This window comes from Chrysochloris asiatica, unplaced genomic scaffold (assembly GCF_000296735.1).
Source record: "Chrysochloris asiatica unplaced genomic scaffold, ChrAsi1.0 scaffold00071, whole genome shotgun sequence".
In the NCBI taxonomy this organism is placed as follows: domain Eukaryota; kingdom Metazoa; phylum Chordata; class Mammalia; order Afrosoricida; family Chrysochloridae; genus Chrysochloris; species Chrysochloris asiatica.
In genome coordinates this window covers 14,901,592-14,912,214 of record NW_006408589.1, presented here as the reverse complement: position 1 = coordinate 14,912,214, position 10,623 = coordinate 14,901,592, and the positions used below count along the sequence as shown (strand labels likewise).

At 37.3% G+C, this 10,623-nt stretch overlaps 1 pseudogene; it reads left to right on the top strand.

The window, feature by feature from the left end:
• Positions 1-10,623, top strand: part of LOC102837088 — an 82,197-nt pseudogene that overhangs the window by 70,755 nt on the left and 819 nt on the right.

Below are 10,623 nucleotides of genomic sequence, written 5' to 3'. Positions count from 1 at the left end.
TTGCCTAATGCAATATGTCATTTGATTTCTTGACTGCTGCTTCTGTGAGTGTTGATAGTTGATCCAAGAAGAATGAAGTCCTTGACAACTTCAATTTTTTTCTCCATTGATAAGAATGTTGTTTATTGGTCCCTTGGTGAGGATTTTTGTTTTCTTTACATTGGGATGAAATCCATATTGAGGGTTGTGCTCTTTGACCTTCATCAGTAAATGTTTTAAGTCTTCTTCACTTTCATCAAGCAAGGTTGTATCATCTGCATATCACAAGTTGTTAATGAGTCTTCCTCCCATCCTGATGCCACATTTTTCTTCATATAACCCAGCTTCTCAGCGATGGACTCTAGCATGGCCACAGTAGTGAGGTTGGCCCAGGATCGGACAGTGTTTTATTCTGCTGTGTATAAGACACTATGAGTCGGTACCAACTTGATGGCACCTAACAACAGCAATAACAACCATCTCTTCAGCGGAAGATTCAGAATTCTTTCATCTATGTTTATATTTTCTTCAACCTGATCACATTTTAATATCTTATCAAAATATTTAAAATTTAAAATATTCATTTTAATATCTTACCAAAATGCTGAACTGTATAGGGAGGTACTACTAACTCATTTGATATTATATGTCACTTATCTGACCAAACCTTGATTAACATAGGAGGTAATATTTGGAACAGTGTGTACAATGGCAAAATATTGTAAAATTAGTATCAATTATATCTTAGGGGACAAAGGTCTTACTTGCATCAGTGAAATATTAGGTATGTTTTGCCTCCTGTGAAGATAGAAGGCATTTTAAATGACTGTTCTGAGTACCAAAGTCTAATTTAAGCAGAGGCCCCACAGAAAATTTTTCCTTCCTTTTAGGATTCATAAGATTTTAGGCACACATGTGAAGACAGAACAATGAGGAAGGAGACTAAGATATTTCAGGAACAAGTTGTATGAATGCTCTCCAAGAATTTACTCAGTGGCTTGTAGTCTAGACAAGGATAGGGGAGAAGAATGTGTTTTGATCATTAAAGTGTTAAGTTAAGCTTTGGTCCTACTCAAAATTGTATTAAATGTTCTATGAAAGGGGATCAGGACTTGAAAGACCATGAAGGAGATATACTGCTGGTTACTTTTGCTTTTCCTGAAATGTCCCTTCATTCCTCAAGTGTATCTCAGCCTACTATGATTTATGCCATTCTTCCAAGGATGTCAGCGGTGGTACCATTTATAAACTCGCATTGAATGTCTTTAAGCGCCTAGTTCTAAGCTCTGTCACAGGCTAAGGAAACTTTCTGTAAATGGCAAATACTACATATTTTAATTACTGCACATCTTTTTATCTTTCTGCTAGTCAAGTGTGTATCTACTCAAGTCTGATATTGTAGGATAAAAGCACCCATTTATTGCTATAAGTGTTGTCAAATCATTTCTAAATCATAGCAAACCTGTATAGGGATTCTGAGGTTGTAAATCTTTGCAGAAGCAGAAAACCAACAGAGTGGCTGGTGAAATCAAACTGCCAACCTCCTCATTTGAAGTCAGTGCACATTCTATGGAGCTACCATGCTCCCTAAAAGTACCCATAGATAATATATAACAAATAAACATGACTATGTCCCATTATAACAGGTTTATTTACAAACACATTTAATAAATTGTAATTGGTCAACCTCTGCCTTATGGCGAAGGAGTGTGTCTTTGCCTGACTGTTTAACCTGGACAAAAGAAGCATCTTTCTTAATGAATCTGTCTCCATTGATTGTTTATTACAAGTTTAGCAAAATTTCTGTAGTAACAAGTGTGAACTACTGTTTGTGAGGTCCTAGGCCGTGTAGAAACAGTATGAGTAGGGAAGACAAAGATAAATATTCTTCCAAGATTTCTTTAATCTCCCTAGGAAATAGAGGCATGCCCTGTGAGTTAATGTGCTGGATTGCAAGGTTGGTTTTAACCACAAATTCAGTGGTTCAAGCTCACCAGTCGCTCCATGGGAACAGGGTTGCTATGAGTCAGAACTGACTCCACAACATTTAACAACAATAACAAGGTAAATTGTGACATTCCAAAATGAGGTTTATTGTGGAAGAAGTCAGGTGTAGTTTACAAAATATAAATATCTTTTTTTATTATGCTGTTTTTCCCATTGGTATGCACCTTGCCAATAATTTTTCTGATGTCCAGGATGAGTACAATTAGCCACAAGATTTGTGTATCTATATAAGAAATCCACCCTATTGTAGTTTGAAGGTATCTATCTCATCCTTTTCTTTGTAAAGTCAATATTACTAATGAATTAATAAAAAAATAAGAAGCGTTTGCCCATCTGGAGTATACATTACAATTCTAATGTTCATTTGTTAATAATATTCATTTATGGAATCTTGTTAAATATAGATTATGCAGATTACAGTTCTGAATGACTGGGGTGTGGCCTCAGATTCTGCAGTTCCAACAGTGTCTGAGTGTCTGTCGTTGCTCTCAGCCATCAGAACAGTCCTTGGCTATCACAGTTTGAGGATACTTCCAAAAGTATGGAAACAATAGCCACATTCCAGGAGGACCAAAGTATCGCAGACTAAACATACTTTATACTAAAGGAATTAAAAATGGTCAGTGTTGAAAAACTGAAATCGTTCATTTCATTAATGTATCTTCCCAATTCTCCCTTGTTCCAGAAGTAAGCTTGTATATGTTCCATTTTTTTCTACCTAATTTTTAAAATGTAAAGACTTTTATGAAAATACAAGTATCTGGGTTTGTTAACACTTTATGTTAAACCTTCATGTTATACTTCAGCTGCCTATGACTTTTCACATCAGTGTCAACCCTGGAACAGGACTAAGAGAAACTGAGATTAAAGGGAATGTTTGATGAGGACATAATGGGTCATAAAAGTTCGTAGAAGCTGTCCAAGAGTAGCTGTGAATGTTCAGAGTCTCCATACCCAGGATTGCAAGAGACAAATGAGGAGAAAAGCACCCAAAGCAAATATGAGAACTTAAAAGCTCAAAGAAAATAAAGGACAGAGAAAGACACTGGTAATATCTGCACAGCTGAATGGGATCTGAAGGTGATTTAGTTCTTTGTTTCTTACCCTTTCTGGACTCATGCTTCTGAAAGACATTCTGCTCATCTGTAACAACAGCTCCCTCCCCGCCAAAAAGGGCTATTCTAACCTCAAAGGCTACCTCATCATACCTTCCACTGCCTCCCAGTAACCCATATCCATCCAAGAAGGTATATCCCAATCTTTAGGAGAGAGCAGACATTTTTATATATAATCGAGTCCTGTTTTTAGAATCCATAAAGATCCTCTGCATTTTTAAGATGGTAAAACTGAGATCTAAAGAGTCCTGGCATCTTGGTGGATTATGAGCTGGCCTCCTAACCAAAAGATTAGCACTTCTAATCTCCCAGTTGCTTCATAGGAGAAACATGAGGATTTCTACTCCCATAAAGATTTACAGTTTCAGAAATCCTATACAGAGTCACTATGAGTTGGAACTGACTCCAGGGCACACAGTCACCAACACCACTAGATCTAGGAGACAAGTAATTTGTGCAAATGCAATTATTTCTATAGAAATGGTCATGAGTAAGATCTCTTGACCCTCAAGGTAGAATCTTAATGGCAAATTCTGCTTGTCAGTTGACAAACATTTTGTTAAAAGCTCCCTGACATTTTCTGGGTTACTTATCAGTTCTTTTTTAGTTCAGGTTTTCATATATTTGTTTATCATAACTTTATTGTATAAATATTTATCTTAAATTTTAGAAAAGGAAGTAGTACCTGAGTCTGAATTGACTCGATGGGAAAGTGTATGGGAGATAGCAGTCACATTTTAAAATTATGAAGTACTCACTTGCCTTTATAACAGTGCCTGAGGTATTGATTATATGACTTCAAGAAAAGTTTGTTCAATTAATTGCAAAATTATTTATTTATTTAAAAATGTGTGTTTGATAAATTGATGTTGTTAGTTGCAGTCAAGTCAATTCCGATTCATAGAGACTCCATGTATGTAGAGTAGAACTGCTACATAGGGTTTTCAGTGCTATGACCTTTTAGAAGCAGATTGCTGGGCTTGTCTTCTGAAATATCTAAACTGCCAACCTTTTGGCTAGTAGTCAAGACCTAAACTGGTTGTGTCACTCAGAGAAATGTATTTGACAAACAGTATGTGCCTAATAACTGAGGCACCCTCTAGGAAATGCAGCATTTACAAGCAGAGACACTGTCCTTAAAGGGTTTGCATTTTAGTAGTGAGAAAATATATGTATTTTTTGATGTTCAGCGATTTGAAGGGAATAATTTTCTAGGGTTTCCAATAAAATTGTACACAAATGATAACATATACACTATTAGAATGGTTTACCAAATTGTTTATATTGTCTGCTGTTTGCATCTCTCTGAGTGTTGTGGGTTAATGCTCTGGACTGCAAAGTCAGTTTGATCTGCAAGGTCAGCAGTTCAAACTCACCAGTCACGCCTCGGAAACCCTATACAGTGCTGCTATAGGTCAGAACAGAGTGATTGGCACTTAAGCAACAACAACAATTTGCATCTCTCACGATATTGTCAAAAGAAGGAACGGAGGGAGGGAAGACAAGGAAATAAAAGGGAAGGGAAAGTAGGAGAGAGAGAAAGATAGCAAGCAAGAAAGGCAGGCAGTACTTATCCATTACCTATCAGGATGACAAAGGATCCCTGGTGGTACAATGGGTTAAGTGTTGGGCTGCTAACTGAAAGATTGGCGGTTCAAAATCATGAGTCTGCCCAGGGAAGAAAGATGAGACAGTTGGCTTCTATAAAGACATATAGCTGAGGAAAATCATATGGCCCAGTTCTGCTCTGTCCATTAGTGTCTCCAAGAGTCAACAGCAGTGAGTTTTTTGGTTTTATCATGACTATAATAAAAATTGTTGTTGTTGTTGTTATGTGCCGTGGAGTCAGTTCCAACTCATAGCGACCCTGTAATAGGGTTTCCGAGGGTGTAAATCTTTACGGGAGTAGAAAGCCTTATCTTTCTCCCGCGGAGCGGCTGGTAGTTTCAAACCGCTGATCTTATAGTTCACAGCCCGATTCGTAACCACTATGCTACCAGAGCTCCTTATATTAAGTTGTTGTTGTTGTTGTAAATATACAAAATAAATTATATTAAGTAAGTATATGTAATTTATTTTGTATATTTACATATTTTATTTATTATGTATCAGGTAAGACTTATTGTTGTTGTGAAGTACCGTCGAGTCGGTTCCGACCCATAGAGACCCTGTATAGGGTTTCTGAGGAACACCTGGTGAGCTTGAACCGCTGACCTTGCAGTTCAAACGGCTTTGCAGTCTGACGCATTAGCCCACAGTGCCACACCGGGGCTCCAAGACTTGTTAGGACATTGAATAGTTTTCCATTTTGGAAAAATCATTTATCTGTGTGACTATCATTGCTTCAATTACTAAACCAGTGCTTTTAAATTTTAATGTGAATAATTTTCTTATCAAAATTTGAAAATTATTGAATACCAAATATTTATGTGTTTCTTTCCCTATCTATAAATACCAAATTATTCTTCTTATAAAAAATAATACACCCTATTAGCGTAGTGGTTACGAATCGGGCTGCGAACCTTAAGGTCAGCGGTTCGAAACTACCAGCCGCTCCGCGGGAAAAAGATGAGGCTTTCTACTCCCGTAAAGATTTACACCCTCGGAAACCCTGTACAGGGTCGCTATGGGTCGGACCCGACTCGATGGCACTTAACAACAACAACAACATTGTAATAAATAGGTTATATTTTTAAAACTTTGCCACACCCTTCTGAGATAGTAATGATTACCACTCATTTTCAGGTGAGAAAAATGCAGTAAATTCACCTAGATCACAAAGTCAGTGAAAAGTGAAAGCAAGTTATGAATAATGAGGTCAAAATTCAGACTTTTTTCTTTTAGCCATAATGTAGAATTCTAATCCAACAGCTTTCTGGTTTATAATTAAAATTTCATTGGGATACAATCACACCCATCCATTTAGTAACATAGTGGTTACAAATAGGGCTGCTAACCTCAAAGTCAGCAATTTGAAACTACCAGCGGTTCCCAGAAGAAAGATGAGGCTTTCTGCTCTGGGGAAGATTTACAGCTGTGGAAACCCTATGCCGGGTTGCTATGAGTAGGAACTGTCTGCAACACTCCACCACTGCCATGGTTGCTGAGAAGTTACAACAACAGTGTTGAGTAGCTGTGGCAGAGAGGATTTAGCTTTCAAAGCCTAAATTATGTATGTGACCCTTTCCAGATATTAAATAAATAAATAAATCACTCCCTGCTCTAGCATATCAAATATATCTATCAATGTTGTAAATTAAATGAAAAATGAATTTTGTCCTATAATTTTGAAATGTATATTTTACATAGTATAGTGTCTACAGTGCACTGAAATATTTCTTCTCATTTTTCCAATTAGTATATGTGCAAAAATTCATACTAATTTCTTATATTTTCTATGATTTTTATGACTGTTTTAGAAAAGATGAAGAGTAAGACACACTGTACATTTGTTCTTGCTCCCTGACACCCGAGACATTCAGAATTGGATTCAGAGTGCATTGGAACTGTGGGGTTGCTGGGATTAACCTTTCAAGATGTGCTCCTCTTAAATGGGTTGCAAAATATTTATAGTAATGAAATATAATGAAAGTTTTGATAGTGTTCTTTTGTGGCAATAACTTCAAAATATATTTATTTTTAATTATATTTTCTTACCAAGCTCCATTTCAGAAGTTATAGCAAAACATACAGTGTAAAATTGCTAATAAATTGTAGAGGGGTTGTGCAGCATATTTTTCTTAGTGATTTTAAGGAGGAGTTTTTCAACATTATTGTGAATCATAATTATGTCATTATATGTTATAAATATATTACATGTATTTACACTACATAATTAGACCTAATTCTAATTATGTAGATTCATGGTAATCAGCTAAAATTTGCTTTAAAAAACCAAGATAATTCCTCTAACAGATGCTACCTTAATAGAATATTAAGTTTGAGAAAAATCTCATGAAAATAAGAAAATTAATAAGTAATGATTAAACTGCTATCATGCAAATGGAATGAGGTACCATGTCACCACTCTCCCAAAGCTTCATTTTAAGAAAACCTGCTTGTTCTGAGATACATTCAAATATCTCGCACATAGAATTTTGAAGGACTCATCTCTTAAACTGAAAAAAGAAAACAATCCAATAAAGATAAATTCAAAGTTTTTAAAGATTCGTTTTGCTTACAACATAAGTAAATACCCTCTTTTCAAAGCTCCTTACATAAAAACCTTTAAAAAATGTTCTAGTAACAAAGAGGTAAATAAAAAAACACTATTTCCCACTGGAAACTTGCTTTCTAGATGTTAAATCTAGCATCATTGCTGTAAATTGCTAGTTGTAGTCTTTGATTGACATGTTTACCCAGATAATGTAACAGTTTTTGTGAAAGAAATCTACTTAGTGTCTGGATGACATGAAACATGTTTCTTGTGGAAGGAAAAGCCCCAAAGTGTTCTTTCAAAGGGGAGTCTTTTCTCTGTAGATCTTTCGAGCCAATAATGAATTGTGTAATTTGTTTTACTCACTCTTTTACCCAACATTAGTAGTTTAATTTCAGTGTGTGTGTAAGTATACTTTTAAAACTCCCTTGGTGGCCTTGTCCTTGACTTTATTTCACCTTATTCTTGGAATACCGATTGCTAAAGAGCCCATTCTGTTCCTCAGACATTTAACCAGGGAACCCCGTTTGGTTGTCTTGAGAGCACTCTGTTTTTTTTTCTATTGAGTTTACCCTGACATTGTTTGCTAAACATCTAGACAACTTGCCAAAAATACTTCAAATGAAGAAAGTTATTTCTCATTCTATCCATTTAGTGTAAAGTACTTTTTTGGTTGTTGTTCTAAAGTATTCTCTTCCTTGGAAGTTCCATATATGTGAAATTAACAATTAGGTGGTGATAAAAAGAAACCTTCAAAGAGCTTTTGATTTGTCCTTTACTTGACCCTGTAACTTAAGAGTATAAAATAGCAAGTGATCTGGACACTATGAGAAGAACTCAAGAAACAATGGCTTCTCAAAAGAGTGGACAGAGGGCAGCCTGATAAACTAGTAGCCACTCAGGAATCCAAGTTGGGGATCCTCAAGTGTGCTCAACTCCAGTACAATCCACAACATTTGTACTGGTACTTGTTTAAGGAGCAAGTTACTTTTCTTGGTGAACCATTTTTTGACATTTTCTGTTAGACGATCTACTTCACATTTGGTTTGGGCATACTTTTCCACAGGATCTGCTTTCATGTTTATATACCCACCCTGGTAGTGTAGTGATTACGAATGGGGATGCTAACCACAAGGGCAACAGTTCAAAACTACTAGCTGTTCAAGGGAGAAATTTGAGGCTTTCTCCTCCTGTAAAGATTTATAACCTCAGAAACCTCTGTAGGGTCGCTACGAGGCAGAACTGACTCCACACAGCACACCACCACAACAACAGGAGCCCTGGTAGTGCTGTAGGATAAGCACTAGACTGCTAAGCACAGATCAGAAATTGAAATGATGATGTTTTCTGCTTCTGTAAAAATTAACAGCCTTGGAAACTCCATACAGAGTTGTATGTCTCAGAAGCAATTCAATCACAGTGGGATTATATGTTAAATGTGTCATCTAAAAACATGTTACCATCCTAACCCCAAGTATATATGAATGTGGCTTTATTTATGCTGATATAATCATGTTATGGTAAAGTTATTAAAAATCCATTGCTAGTAAGTAGAGTCCAAGTCATGATAACCCCAATTTGTCAGAGTAAAACTATGCTCCATTGAATTTTTCTGGCTGTGACTTCTAAGATTCACATCATCAGTAGTTTTTTTCCTGAGGCAACTTGAGAAGAAATCGATCTAGCTTCTCAAATTATTTGCTCAGCATACAGATTGAATATTGTTGTTGCTTAGTGCCGTCAAGTCCGTTCCAAGTCATAGTGACCATGAACAGGGTCAAGGCTGTACATCTTTACGGGAGCAGATAGCCTCATCTTTCTCCTGCAGAGCAGCTGGTTGTTTCAAACTGCTGACCTTGCTGTTTGCGGCCCGATTCATAACAACTATGCTACCATTGAATAAGTATGATGAAAAGATACAACCCTGGTGCACACTTTTCTTGATTTTAAACCATTCCGTATTCCCTTGTTCTGTCGGAACAACTGCTTCTTGGCCTATGCACAGATTCTTCATAACCACACCTAAGTGTTCCAGAATACTCAATGGTATATTCATTGCTGATATCAGATGGATCTTGGCTGAAAGCAGAGAATACCAGATAGATGTTTACTTTTGCTTTACAGACTATGCAAAAGCATTTGATTGTGTGGATCATGACAAGCTATGGACAACATTGTGGAGAATAAGTATTATGGAACACTTAGTTGTGCTTATGAGGAAACTGTACATAAGCCAAGAGGCAGTTGTTCCGACAGAACAAGGGAACACTGAATGGTTAAAAGTCAGGAAAGGTGTGCACCAGGGTGACCTCCTTTCAGCAGTCTGTATGCTGAGCAAATAATTTGAGAAGCTGGATTAATGAAGAAAGAGTGGCACCAAGGTTGGAGGAAGACTCATCAACCTGTGACATGGGTTGCACCTCAATGTAAAGAAAACAAAAATCCTCACCACTGAACCAATAAATCACATCAAGATAAATGGAGAGAGGAGCAGCTACTATGCCGAGTGGAGAAGGTAGGAAGTGAAGTGTTAGGAAAAGCTGAATGGGCACCATATCTGGGAATCACCACTATCAAGTAGGTGAAGTGTAAGATCTAGGTTCTGCAGTAGCAGGCTGAGGTTGCTTGGAGAGGGACAAATGCCTATATCGGGAAATGGAGGAAGGAAGGCAGTCCAGGAACAGGCTGAGGCTGAGGTGGTCTCCTTGGTTGAAGAGGAAATGGACCTGCCCACTGCACTGCAAAAGTTCTAGGAGGCAGAGAAAGTGCTGATGAAAGTGACAGAGGTCATTGAAAACTGGGCCTTAGAAGAGGAAGAAAAGATGGAACACCAGGAAATCCAGCTCAAGGAAGCTAAGCACTTTGCAGAAGAGGCAGATCAGAAGTACAAGGAGGTTGCTCGTAAACTGGTGATTATGGAAGGGGAGTTGGAATGCACAGAGGAGTGCACTGAGTTGGCAGAGTCCAATTGCTGAGAGATGGATGAACAGATCAGAGTGATGGACCAGAAACTGAAGTGCCTGAGTGCTGCTGAAGAAAAGCGCTCTCAAAAAGAAGACAAATATGAGGAAGAGAGAAAGATTCTTACTGATAAACTCAAAAGGAGGCAGAGACCCTTGCTGAGTCTGCTGAGAGATCAGTAGCCAAGCTGGAGGAGACAACTGATGATTTGGAAAATAAACTGAAATGCACCAACAGGCTCTCTCTCTCTCTCTCTCTCTCTCTCTCTCTCTCTCTCTCTCTCTCTATCTATCTATATATAGATAGATAGATAGAGAGAGAGAGTGTGTCATTCACATCATTCACAGGTCATACAAAATTATCAACTTAAAAAATCAGCCTGCTCTATTTGGTCAAATATTTAAT